General features: G+C 40.4%; 1 protein-coding gene and 1 long non-coding RNA gene across 2 annotated transcripts in view; one reads left to right on the plus strand and one right to left on the minus strand.

The window, feature by feature from the left end:
* Positions 1–13,431, plus strand: part of TEAD1 (TEA domain transcription factor 1) — a 159,727-nt gene that overhangs the window by 40,700 nt on the left and 105,596 nt on the right.
* On the minus strand, positions 8,327–9,331 carry LOC121071232. The gene is made up of 2 exons (XR_005820459.1): positions 8,935–9,331; positions 8,327–8,492 (listed from the first exon to the last, which is right to left on the minus strand). It is a non-coding gene; the product is annotated as an uncharacterized LOC121071232 (long non-coding RNA).

Raw genomic sequence — 13,431 nt, forward strand, 5'->3', positions numbered from 1 at the left:
TTTTGATCTGGTTTTGATTATTTATTTGGATTGGTTCACATTTTGGATAATATTTGTGCTTAGGTTTTCTGTTGTCAGTTTTAGAAGCAGCAATACCAATTTTGAAAGCAGGATATTTGGGGCTCATGACTACTATATTTATGTAACTCAAGCAATTACCCGTGGTGGCTAGTGCTGTAAATACAGGAGCTGGGTAAACTTGGTAGAATCTGTGAGAGAACATCTACATGGAGAGTTTACTGGTGTGCTGTCTTGACTACTGATGGTAGAACAGAAGCTAAGAATTTCTTAACTTTTCTAAATTTTAACTTCTACCCTTCAGATGTTTTTTTTTTCCGCTCAGTAAATTGTTCCTTTCCATTCTGGACATTGAATTCTTGCTGTGAGAATTCTTTTATTTCACATTCCCAGAAAAATTGTTTTAGTTTGTGTCAGCTGCTGCAAGAAGAAGTGGAAAAGTGCAGAGTGAGAGTAAGAATCATTTGGTAGGCACAGCTGTGGAACAGAAATAAATCAAGGTGGCAGAAAGGTGAGTTAGAGAGGGGAAGAAAATGGAAGAGTTTGTTACCGTAAATCCACATGGTTAGTAAATCCAACTATCAAATTGCAGCTACAGTGCCCAAAAATATAAATTGCGTTCCATTTTAAAAAGAAAAATGTATTAGTAAAACAGCATTTTATACAACATCTTCTGTGCATATGAGAAATAAAACCACCTTTGAGCTCTGACAACAAATGTACTAATCGTAAAAGCAACATTCGTGTTGGTCTAAAATCTCTCACACTTATCTGCTATCATGTCTATCTGTGGTGCAGTGACATTGAGCCAGGAAGTGCTGTTCAAAAAGTAATTCAAATGTGAAAAGTAAATGTCCTTGGCTCTAAGTCATAATGTTTCTCCACTAAGAGCCAAGCTTACTTCTATTGTAATGTTCATCAGCAATTCTTTTTTTGTTATACTTTCAAATAAAATAAAATGAAAATGTAATTTGAGGAAACAAACTACTAGTCTGAAGAAAGCCAAAATACTTTATTTTTTCTGGGTCATTTCCTGGCTCATTCCCTTTCTGGGTCATTCTTTTTTGCCTGGGTCACTCTCTCCCTCTTCTTCATACTCATTTAATAATAACAAAAATACTCAAATGAAATACATTTGCCTAGGATTTCCAAGGATTTTACTGGCAGTAAGTAGAAAAAGGCCTGCTTGGTTTTGAAGGCAGTGCATCACCGCCTGACTGAGCTTCTCATCTCAAGGGATATTGCAAATGGCTACGGTAAAGCATAGAAAGGCTTAAATAATCATGTAGTTAGTCAGTGTCTTAAGTAGGAGAAGGATCAAGAAGACTAATACTTTTCTTGAAGTGTTAGATTCACTCGAAACACCACTAGACAGTTCAGGATTGACAGCCAAATCTCTCAGAGACTTGCCATTTTGACATTTGCTTACTGTGCAAGGCCAGAAATTGTTCTGGTTTAAATAGGTCTACCCGTCAAGGACTGGAAATGGAAAGCCTGTGATCTTGAATTTCCAAAAAGGAGAGGAAAAAAAAAACAGGGAGTTCAATGGTGTTTTGTGGTGGAGAATTGAATAGCGAAGTTTAAAGTCTCAGCTATCAACACGAAACTACCCCTGGCCTCTAATTTGAAACACACTGGAGAAGCCATGCTACAAGTGTTTGGTTTTCCCAATGACAAAAGCATCTATCGAGTTAATGGAACTTTTGTGTTTAGACAACATTATGAGAAACAGAGGTAATTTTAAAGAGCAAATGTAATTTACTGTAATTTAAAAGTATGAATAATTGAGTCTATTTGTATTTTTCTCAGCTTGACAAAGCATTTCCATACAGAATTGAGTGCATGCAATAAATAGTAACTGCATGCAATGAATATTAACTGCTCTTCATAAACATTTTGATAGTCTAACCATCAGATACTAAAAAATGCTTATGTTAGAAGCATGCTATTTATACCAGACTGTGAAACTATCAGCTAGTTTTAGAAAGGTATTCTTGACCACGGTGTGCAGAGATACTTCTTCTTTGTCATTGAAAACATTACGGGAATTATATTGTTTCTCACCTTCCTCTGGATAACCTATAGAATTTAATATATTTTCGTATTTGCTGCAAAACTATCTCCTGAAGACCCCAATTAGAATGGTAAAACTGTATCAAAAACATTGAGAAACGTTGTTCTGTCTCCTTCACAGACCTTGCAGCTCCAATACCAACATTACTCCTGGCAAGGTATTTCTGTCCATGCTGGTCAGAAGACTGAACTGGATGCTGTAGTGCTGGTGCCGTTCCAGGAGCGGCACAGGCAATGTATGGTCAATGCAACTGCTTCAGGTCTTCTTGAACCTGATCAGTCTTATCAAGAAAGCATACACTGAAATCAGCTACAGTAAGCAGTTTACATCACCCTGGTGACAGCACTAGGCCTCCAGCTTAGATGTGCCCAGAGAACACCTCAGCTTGTTGCTGCCTCTGCACATAGGAGCAGATGCTGAGGGAAGAGCTGGACGTGCTTTGGCTGAAGGAGCCTGACCAGGCACGTGGCTGTTGTGAGTGAGTGACAGGGCAGCCCCTGGGCCCACAGCATGCAGGCATCTGAGGGCACAACAGCAGCTCTGGCACTGGAAAAAGAAGAAAACACAACCAGCTGTTGGAACGATAACCCACACAGAGAGAACTAGAACAGGCCTCGCAAGGGTATGCTCCCCTTTCGTGTCCCTCCCGCCAAATGGAGGAGGACTGATGGTGGTCCTGATGGAAGAGCAGTACAGGGCAACACATATCCATTTGTTTTCTTTTTCTCTAATGTACCATGTGTTTCTCACATTGCTTTGGACAGTCTCCTCTGAAAATCCCATGTGCTCATTTCTTATCCCCTTCTTCTACATGTGGTAGCATGCCAGGCCCAGTCATGGGCAAGCAGACAGCAGTGAAAATTGACAGCACAGGTCTCTGTGCTGTGTCATATGAGATTGGTGCTCCCTTTCCAAGAAGCAGCACCAGCTGCAATGTGGCGGAAGCGTGACTCAGGTTGGGAAAAATGGCAGGGGTCTGCTACAGTTTGACACAGGCCTGCAACCCCACACCCAGCCAACCAAGGGAAACCCTAGAGTCATGGTCTCTGCCTCCTCAAAAGGCACACATGCTTTTGTCACAACAGCTTGTGAGAGGCACTTGGGTCTACTGACAAAACTAACGAGTGAGGTTTTGGACATGCAAGGCATTCCCCAGGCAGAACAAGAGGCAGGTGGTGATTGCCCATAAAACTGAGCAGTGAGTGGAGGGGGTGCTGTGGGAGAAATGACAGTGTGCTGTAAAATTGGTATTTCTGTTAAATTCAAGATTTTTCAAGTCCAGTAGAATTATAAGCATTAGTTCCCAGGCTTGTACTTTTTGTTTATGTCTTTATATGTATGTTTTGTTTTCTGCTGTCTGGACTGCACCATCTCGTCTTTAACTCTGCCGTCGTCCAGTGAAATCACAATTGTAATGGTTGCCAGCAAAGTTATTTTTGTGGAAAATTGACACCTCCTGAAGTAGGATTAAGCTACAGTGAACAAGGAGTTGAAATAGACTGAAAACATAAGTCAGAGCTTAAGACAGAAATTACTTCCTCAACAGGTGATAACTGTAAGAGAAGTGCAGAATAACTACATAACTGTTATACTGGGTTTTGAAAATGCTATTGCTGGTCATTGTAGGTCTTACTTTTGTTTGGCAATTAAAGATTGCCACAGTTTGGGATTGTTTCAGTATCTCAGCAGGGGAGTGTTTTCTGCTCATTTGCAGAAGATGCATGTCCTGCTACATAAAAGCATCAAGGGATTTGAGATATCAGAAATAAATTTTCCATAATGGACAAAATGAAAGCTATAGATATGTCATTATCCATACGAGACAGTCATGCTGACAAAGTGAAGCTGATTCCAATGCATTTACTGCCTGGTGAAGGGTAGGTGTTGGAGGCAAGTGTGAAATGGAAAAAAGTAGTTGGAATGTAGAATTGCTCATTTCCTTACATAGGAGGCTTCCCTTGTACCACATAGATAAACAAGTCAGACTTAAAATTCAGTTTGGCAGGTAATTTGCTCATAACACTACTGCTAGCAGATGGAAAACAAAAACAGTTAAAATACTTTTATTTGATAGCTCCTGCACTTGCAAACAAAATTATTACTTTGATTTTATTCTGTACACAAAAGCACAAGGTGGGATTTGCAGTATTGGCTTGTGATGAAGACAAGCCACTAGGCAAGTTGGGACTAGTCAGCATCCCAGATAGGACCCCAAGTCCTATCTTACATGCTGGTTTGTGAAATCTCCTTCTGTTCAGATTTGGTTAGAACAAGGCTAGGAAACTAGGATTAAATCCTAGCTCTGCTGAAGGCTGTGGTGCTGTGATTTCACTTTTTTTTTTTTTTTTTTAACGTCTTGTGATTCTGTGTTCTATCACCAGAAAACCACAGCCTTTCCCAAAGTGAGCCTCCCAGTATTATCTCTCCTCTGCTTCCAGGCTCCTCCAGGGCTGATAGGCAGTGTCTTATTCCAGCCAAAACAATTGCTAATGGAGACGCAAAGAGCTTCATTAAACTTGGAGTGATTATTCATATGTATAAAATGGCTCTGTGTTGGCAGGATCAGAGCCCAGGGCTGTATTCAAGTAGTAATGCCAAAGCAGAATAAAACTGTTTTCTCTTGGTTCTACCACGTACCATATCGGCACATTCAGGTGAGCATGAGGTATCTATAGTGTCCTGTTTTCTAAAGGTACATATACAGGTAGCTGCTTTAATGAGTCTGCAGTTTACAGATAAAGTTTGACAGAGTTTCTTAATTTGTAAAATGAATTTTAGCTAAAAGTTAGGTCTTTCAATGTATGTTTGAGAAAGTGTGTGTTTGCACTTACATAAAGGAGTGTTTGTATAACATCTGCAAAGCAGAGAATAAGTAGACTTGAGGGATGGAAGGTGCCAGCTGCTGGATTCCAGGGGTGTATTTGGCCAATGAGATGTTGCAGGCATAAGTCACAAAACTTGTATTTCTCCTGCTTCATAAAAGAAGGGCCCTTCTTCAGCTTTGTGTAGAGAAAGGGTTAATCTTGTGGCTATTTCTTGTTTAAACAAACGCACCTGAGTAAATGAATGAACCTTTTACTTTACTGTGCCTTTTTTGTACCTTTTTAACAGAATACTTAAATCATTATATAAAATATGTTTTATATAGATGAAAGTTTTATGTTACATATGAACCAGTCTGACACTGGACCACCCTTCAAATAGCTCTGGTTTTCCCCTTCCTGACTGAACATACATAAAGTTGTTCAAGCAGGTGGCTTTCTGTCCCTTTTCCCACCTCACTCAGAGCTGTTAGAGTGAACACTCACGTTTTTGCAGCCATTGTGGAAAAAAAAAAAACTTTCATCCTGAAAACAAATTAATCAAAAAAGAGAAAAATCTAATATTGGAGTAGGAAACCAGTTACTCATATGCTAGGAGTAAAATAAGAGAGCTGTGAGCATGAATGATTGGAGCTCATTTTGCACGTCTGTGTGACATGGGAACACCAATAAAACTGGGGAGGCTTGGGGAATTGGGGGAACGAACGGTTTCAGGGCTACATCTAGACAGAACAACTTGGTGCCAGGTCTGTCATACGTGTGAGCAATGGATCATATGTGGTCACAGCAGGAAGCTAGAAACACACCAGAGATCAAGGATTTACCTAATTCTAATATTTATAATACTTGTTATGTGTTATTAATAGATCCAGTTTGGCTTTTGGGGTAAAAAATAACTGGTCATGCTCAAGGATGCTGTGGGAAGTTAGTTACAACAAACTACAAAGAAAAGATTATTTGCACATATGAAAGCCATTGACTGTGTTTACATCATTTGCCTCCTCCCAGGCAGATGGGATTAGAACAGTGGCAAAAACACCATTAAGTGCACAAAATGGCTAGCTCCAAAGGTATGCAGGGCGTTTGTGTCTGTATCCAGGTCCAGATGCCAAGGTTATGTGTATGGAAGGATGGGGAGAGATGAACAACACTTAACACTGAAGGAGGGCCAGTGTCTGTTTTCTTTGGGCTTTTCTACTGTAATTCATAAGTTGTGGAGTCACGTGGAAGGCATGGAGCCTCTGTGAAGACTGAATCCCTGCCTGAGCCTCCTTGGGGTGTCTGAGCCTGAGGCATTCAAGGAATAGGCTGTTGTTAGGTTAACGCAAGAATTGCATCTACTTTTGCGTCCTGTTTTCCATCCTTGTACATATTAAAACCTATTGTCCTGGTAGATACATATGCTAGTTTTCTTTTTTCTGTTTACATGCACTGACAGTGTGATGAATTATAGTGAACTGCCAAACACATGCTCTGTAAACACACCCCAAGTAAAGCAGTGGCTTTGCCCTCGCCCTGAGGGACTGTAATGTGGCCTCTATGTACAGGTCTCAGGGCTGGGGAGTGTTCCTTACAGAGCTGCTACAAGGCAGTTTGGGGCCTGGTGTTTTCTGTGGTGAATAGTTGTCCTCAGGCCAGCCCAAGCCCTTTCGCTTGCCCTAGGACTGGAGCCCACCCCCCAGGTGCAGGCAGACTCCCCTCAGTCACAGAGCATTCTTCTGAAAGCTGGATAACTGGCAAATGGTGAAATATTAATAATCGCCATTTCACAGTCTAACAGCTTTTGCCATAGAAAATCCCCAGCTGGAATACAGCTGGGGTAGGCATGCCACAGTGTTCCGCTGGCAATAGATGTTGCCATTGCCATTCACAAGCCATCCCTGTCCGGTGACGGTAGGTGCCCAATCTGCTCCTGCTGCAGAGCGCAGCAGCTGGCTTGCGGCACAGTTGCCTCCTGCAGTTGCTGGAAGGATGATTTCTCCTTCTAAGAGCTGGTAAATATTTTATCCTTTGCTTTGCTTCATGTTGGTAATTAGCGAAAGCAAGTCAGACACGGTACTCACTGTTCTTCATTCCTCTGAGTGCCAAGTCATATTTAGAATAATCTTTGTTGGTTACTACCATAATGCAGTATTTGAGCTGGGATAAATCCCAGGAACACCCTTATAATTGAAACCAGCTGGGCGTAAATGAGCACTAGCACCTAGGATGAATGTGACTGCTTCAGTATCACATGGGGAAGGAACTGTTTCTTGAACAGCTGTGACCATAATGAGATAGGGATTCACAACTGATATGTTAAGATTCACCTACTCAGTGATAACTTGGTAATCAGTGCCCATCACAGACCATGAGCCATGTGTAGCCCCTTACAAATCACTGTGTGCGTTGGATTGCTGGGCACTGGCTAGATGTTGCGGGCGGTTTGAAGCTGTAGCTGTCTGTGGGAGGAGTCCTGGTGAGCCAGCACAAACCAACAGAGCCAGTGAGTGTGATGAAGGCACAGTCAGAATCTGGCTGTTTCCCCACATAGAAGGTGAACCATTTTAGTAATTTCTATGAAATTAAAAATAATTGAAAAGAAAATTGGGCTGGAGTCAATGATTCAGCATCCTTACAGCAATAATTATATATTAACAAAAGCATCTTTTGGAAAAAAAAAATAGGCCTTCAGAGTGGTAAGAAATACTCTTTTTCAGTTGCATAAAGAGTGCAGAGAGACGAAAGCTGTTTGCAAAGGGAAGAATTCCCATGTATTAACATCAGCCCACTCTTTGCTGAGTAATCTGTTTCTGTAAGTGAAAAATGAGCAATTCAAGGAGAATGCATTGTTTCTTTTCAGAAACAGTTCATATAATCCTAATTTCACATTTATGTCTGTATCTACTTTTGCAGATCTAAGTAATGCTTTGTTCAGCAGCACAGTTTCCTCACAGTTCATGAAGCTACATGTGTAAATCTTCTCAGATAAGCTGGCTGCAGACTAAAGGAAACTATCACTTTATTGATGTTAAGTTACATGGTTTTGTTATTTTGCACACTGGCATGGCACTATCTGTTTTCCTGCTGCTTTTACGTGTAACTGAGTGCTGTAGTGGAGGGGAGGAAAGTAACACCTGATTTCACTAACTGACTAATGCAATCACTAAAGAAAAAATAGTCGTGCTTCTTTTCACAGGTGCTCTGTAGCTGTAGATGAACCGATCATGTTAGTCCTCCCCAGGTCCCAAAGACAAACCTGAAGTAGGTAGCTTGCAGTTAGTAAACAGGTTGAATGCCAAGTGAGAAATGGTAACTTAAACTAGTTCTGGTCTTTAGTAGGATTAAGTCTTGAGATAGGAAATGTGGAAAAAAAAATCTGATGCTGTGCTTTTTCTGGCCATCAAATAGTTGCAAGCAATGATGCTTCCATACAAGTGTTCATGCAGACAGATTAAAACTCTTTTTATTTCATTTCAGTGGCAGAAGTGAATGGCTGAATTAGTCTGGCTGAGTTTTAAAGGAATACTTTGTCCTAGAAATGGGCTTCTCTCTCCTGGTGCTCTCTTCTTAGAGGGAATAATTGCTGATAAGTAGACCTTGTAACAAAAATACAATAAAGACATTTTAAGGTAATGATTTTACCACTGGATGCTCTGTAAATGATTTACATTTTTATTTTTCATACTGTTATATCCTTTCCTCATAAAGGTAAATTAAATATAAAATTGCTTAAATATATTTGTGTTTTCTTGAAAGTAATGCCATTTGCACCTCAAAGAATCAGAAAAATCCATTCATGCTTAAATATTACAGCTACAAAATCCAGAGTATGAATTTGTTTTGAATAAAAAATTAATCCTTTATTCCAAAAATTTCTGATCATGTTTCTTGACTTGCATAAATACTGCAAAGATACTTTTACTGGCAATGTAGAAATTTCAGCTCGTTTTTAGTTGGAAAAAATGAAGTTTAACAAAAGCTTCACTTTTAATACTTTGCAATGCCATATGCTTTCTTGGATTGGGACAAGGCTCCTACCTAGGATTTTTTTTCAGGTGTGCTTTGTTAGAGAGTCAGAGGTGGTTTTCTGTATGCCCGTGGAGATGCCGTGAGTCTTCCCCTGCTGAGTTCCTCCTTCAGTAAGAAATTGGCCTGCCACGGAGACCTGCAGAAGAATTTGGCACTGGCAGTGATAGCAGCACTGTTCATATTGTCGCTGTGAGTTAAGCTGACTTTGGATTAGGAAAAAAAATCTTAGTAAAATCCACACTTTCTACCCGTTCTGGATTTATTGTAGTTGATGCAGAAGAGCTTCAGAAACCTGGGTGTGATGTGGAGGGTCAGGTGTTTTGACAGATGTATGGACATGCGAAGGGAGGGTGGGAGCAGCCTTGCCTCCTACAGCCCCCATGGAGAGAAACCACAGGAGGAGCCCTCTTCTCTGCCTGGTGCTTTGCCCTCTCCCTGTCCTGCCTGTCTTGATGAGCTGCTTCACAGGAGGCTTTCACAAGTGATGTTCACACAGCAAACTGCCCAGCAGCTGTGCGAGGGAACTGTGCAGAGCAGAGGAGCACATAGCTCCATGGGCATCAGCCTGCTTTCCCCTGGGTTTCTGCCCTGCTGCTGACCAAGCTGTCTTGTTGCCAGCATTTCTAGGGAGTCTCTTGAGCACCTGGGTTTTCCCATGCCTGGGCAAGGATATGCTCCCACTGCAGGTTTCCTTCTGTTGGGGCAGTTTATGTTCTCTTTTGGCTGCTGAGTCTCATGGCATCATATAGTCTGTTCCTCTTCCTCAGACAGGGTTAAGCAGAGCTGCATCATTCCTGAGAACAGTTTGTCACCTGTTCTCAACAACCCCTCTCCTCCCCTACAGTTTCCCAGTGTCCCACACTGATCACTTCTGTTGTGTGGCTGATTGTGGAGTCAGAATGGTCTTCCAAACACCTAACATAGGTTTTTCTCACTGCAACTTACATTCTTTGCTTCTTGTCCTTTCCCTGGTAGAAATGTCAGAGAGCTTTGTCTCTACTTTGCTGTTACCTTTTCCTTATGTGAAAGTGGTTATCTTCTCACATCAGTCTTCTCCAAATTTAAACAAACACAATTCCTTTCCTGGTAGGTCATGTTTTCTAGATCTGATAACTTTCTTCCTCTGGATTATCTCCAGCAGTACTTTCCTGAAGCCTTAGCACTCCAGCTGTGGATTTGCACTGCAGCACAAAGCACAAGGAAAATCAAAATCCCATAGGCCTGCAACTTTTCAAGCTTTGAGAGAAAATTTGCCATCTGCAAATTTAGAATTAGTTGGTTTTTACTCATCTGCTCATTATTGTCTTGATATTTATAAAAAGCTTGTTGGATTCCTGATCCCATTGTTTTTATAGAACCGAAGCTAAGATGAAGTTGTTCACAATCTAAAAATATATTCTTAAAAGTGTAATTAATCACTTCAACTCTTGACATTTTTACATCAATAATTAATATCTTTATGAAAGAGCTGGTTTAGAAATACTGGGCTAGTTGTAAAAATTATCTGGTAACCTTCTGTAGCCATTCATAGCCAGAAGGTAACTATACCTGGAAATTCTTGCAGATGCCACTGCAGGATATCTAAAAAATAACTGCACTTGATCTCTTTCACGTAGACAGAATTTAGAAAACCAGGGAGACGTAATTTTCCGCCCCCCCCTGACACCTCTCAGAACCAAGGCATGTTTTCAGTCTTGTATTCCTGCACCAGTACCTGCAGAATATTAAACCTCTTCCAGTGGCTGTGCATGTATGCAAGTGATACCTCAGTGCAGGCACCCTTCAGCACCTGTACACTGAAATTCAAGAAAGTAAGTTTAAGGAACAAGCAGAAAAAATGATTGAACTTTTGCAGGACGTTATAAAAGAAGATTCAGCTTAAATGACTCTTGAAAAACAATGTTTGCATGTTAGTTCATTGTAGAAGTATTGAAGGATATGAAACATATCAAGGCCTTAGATCTGCACTTGTCCTACACTCCTGTGAAGAGCTGTTGATCTCAGCTGTTGGTCTGGGAGCAGCAACTTTCTGGGCAAGTCCAGGTTTGCATTGCTCATGTAGTGAAGGTATAAGAGAATGTTTTATACAACCAAATAAACCATTCCCTTGATAAGATGTTCCAGACTACCATTTGGCTTTGCTTAAATTCATTGGTTTGATCTGCTTTGACAATAGCTTTCCTGTTCTTCTGAGTTTTTAAAGTAACTTTTCAACCAAGTGAATGTCATGAAGGTGAGTAATTTCTTGTACCTCATGAAGCTGTAATAAATTGATATTTCCTATAAAACATATTTTTAAAATCTAATATTGTCCCTACTAGTTTCTCCATTGCTAAATGGAAAATATCATGTTGTTTTAGAGGGGAACATACCTCCATTATGCACAGCCAACATGTCCTGCAAAAACTGCAGGAGAAAGCCAGTCATACTTAGAATTGACTTAAATAGAGGGAATAGAAATCAGCTGCAAGAGTTCAGTGTTCAGGGTGGCAACTAAAGGAACTTAGGCACACGGGAAGCTGTCTTAAAATATATGTCAGAGAGACTGGTATTAAAAGGAAAACTCTGAAGAGGGAACTCCAAAACCGCAGCAGTGTGTTTTAAGAAATTTTAGAAGGTACAAAAAGGATAGCCAAAATCTGGTAGGGTTTATTTGGTTGGTTTTCTGGGAAGCATGTATTTTAATTTGTTCACATAAAATTCAAGCATGAAATTGGTTCTGTAAAAGTTAACATGATAAAAAGCAAATATAGAACTTTTCAACTTGATGCACCCTCTAACTTGATGTGCAAATGGATCCTTTTTGGTTGTTTTTGTTAATTGCCTCCAGGAAATTAACGCTTCCTCCACTAAAAGTTGGTATTAGGAGATTTGGAGTTTGTTAATAAAAGGAAGGCTTTTTTTTTTTTTTTTTACATTTAAATTGGACTGGAAGACCGTATTTCTCACATGAGATTTATTGCTCATTAGAAATGTGCAACAAAGCTCATCTATTGACCAGTTGTATTATTTTTTGATAGTCATGTTCAACTCCAGCATAATAGGTCTGAAAGTTTTAATCATAGTTGGATCCTTAGAATTCGAGATAAAGATGAGGTGGAATTGCCTTTTGATACATAGAGCTGGGCTGGAACTGATTGAGAGAGAAGCTCATTATTTTTGTGAAATAATAGGGAGCCATTTAGTGGTTGCACTACAAGGTTTTCTCGCTCCTTGGTCTTCTAGCTTGATCTGTAGTGTCAGCATTCACCAAAATGGAAATCACTAAAAACAACCTTTAGTACATGAGAGGGTTTTTTTCCAGGAGGTTGCTCCCTACCCCATCATACAGATTCTGGAAGAAACACTTGCTTGTCTTACATGTTAGAGGCTTCTATAGTAGCTACTAATGCCTCAAGATTATATCCAAGTAGGTAAAAAGGAATGGGAAGGGAGACAGCACATTAGTGAAAATTCACCAGTAAACACAATGCAAGATCTAACATGAATATCAAGTAACATTAATTACTTTAGAGCCTCTCTGTTTTCCTTGTGTGCATTTTAATTATTATTTCAGCATAATGCAATAACAAGGAATGGTTATAGGACAATAATAAGACTTGGGGCTACGACTGTAGCAGATTTTGTAAGCAGAGCGTGGTTGGGCTGGAGGGAAAGATGCCGGTGGCTGTGCTGTGTGTTGCAGGATGTAGTCCCTGTGATCGAGGAGGGGAAGGATTTACTCCCTGAGTCACATTTGAAGAACTGATCTAGTAAAAACTGATCTAGTAAACAGTCCTGCTCTGTGCTGTCTTCTGGTGAAATGCTGAACTGTGGTCTCAATCACGTGAGGCCAGTAAAATCTCCAGTAGCCATTTTTCTGTGCACTGTGGCAGTAAAACTGAAACCCTGCTAATTATCCCAGTCACCGTTTAATTACCTCGTTTACCTAAAATTCCCCCTCTATTTGAAGGCTTAAGTGCAAATGATCGTTTTTGTCAGTTCTTTCCCAATATTGCTGTGTTTGTTTCCGCTAAACCTTGAGTATAAGATTCCAGTCTTGAGAGCTGAATCAAGCCTTCAGCCTTCTGAAAATTTTGAAGGATTGTGCTTCACTATTTTACAAATGTTTACATATCCCTCTTTGTGATGAGGCTTCAAAAAATTTGGCACATTTTGCATTTCTCAGACAGTAAGTGGTGTATTTGGGCAGACTTCGCTCCTGCTCCTCATTTGTATGTGGTTCCCTGTGAATCCATCCCCTGCCTCATTATCAGTTATTAAAAGGCGTTCGAGATGCTGTTAGCCTTGAGATTACCAGTGGGTAGGCACTAACGTTGTTGTAAGCTGTGCTGAAATGCTAAAACCAATGCTAAGTTAAGAAATGCCGCTCTGTAGAAAAAGACATTCAAGTAGGGAAAATAAAGTTCTTGAGAGTCCATTTCATGTGTGCTGATCCCTCAGAGTGCCTTGTAAAGCCCACAGGAGTGGAAATACCCCATACTTCAGGCATCAGACTGGTAACTT

The sequence above is a fragment of the Cygnus olor genome, chromosome 5 (assembly GCF_009769625.2).
Source record: "Cygnus olor isolate bCygOlo1 chromosome 5, bCygOlo1.pri.v2, whole genome shotgun sequence".
Lineage (NCBI taxonomy): Eukaryota > Metazoa > Chordata > Aves > Anseriformes > Anatidae > Cygnus > Cygnus olor.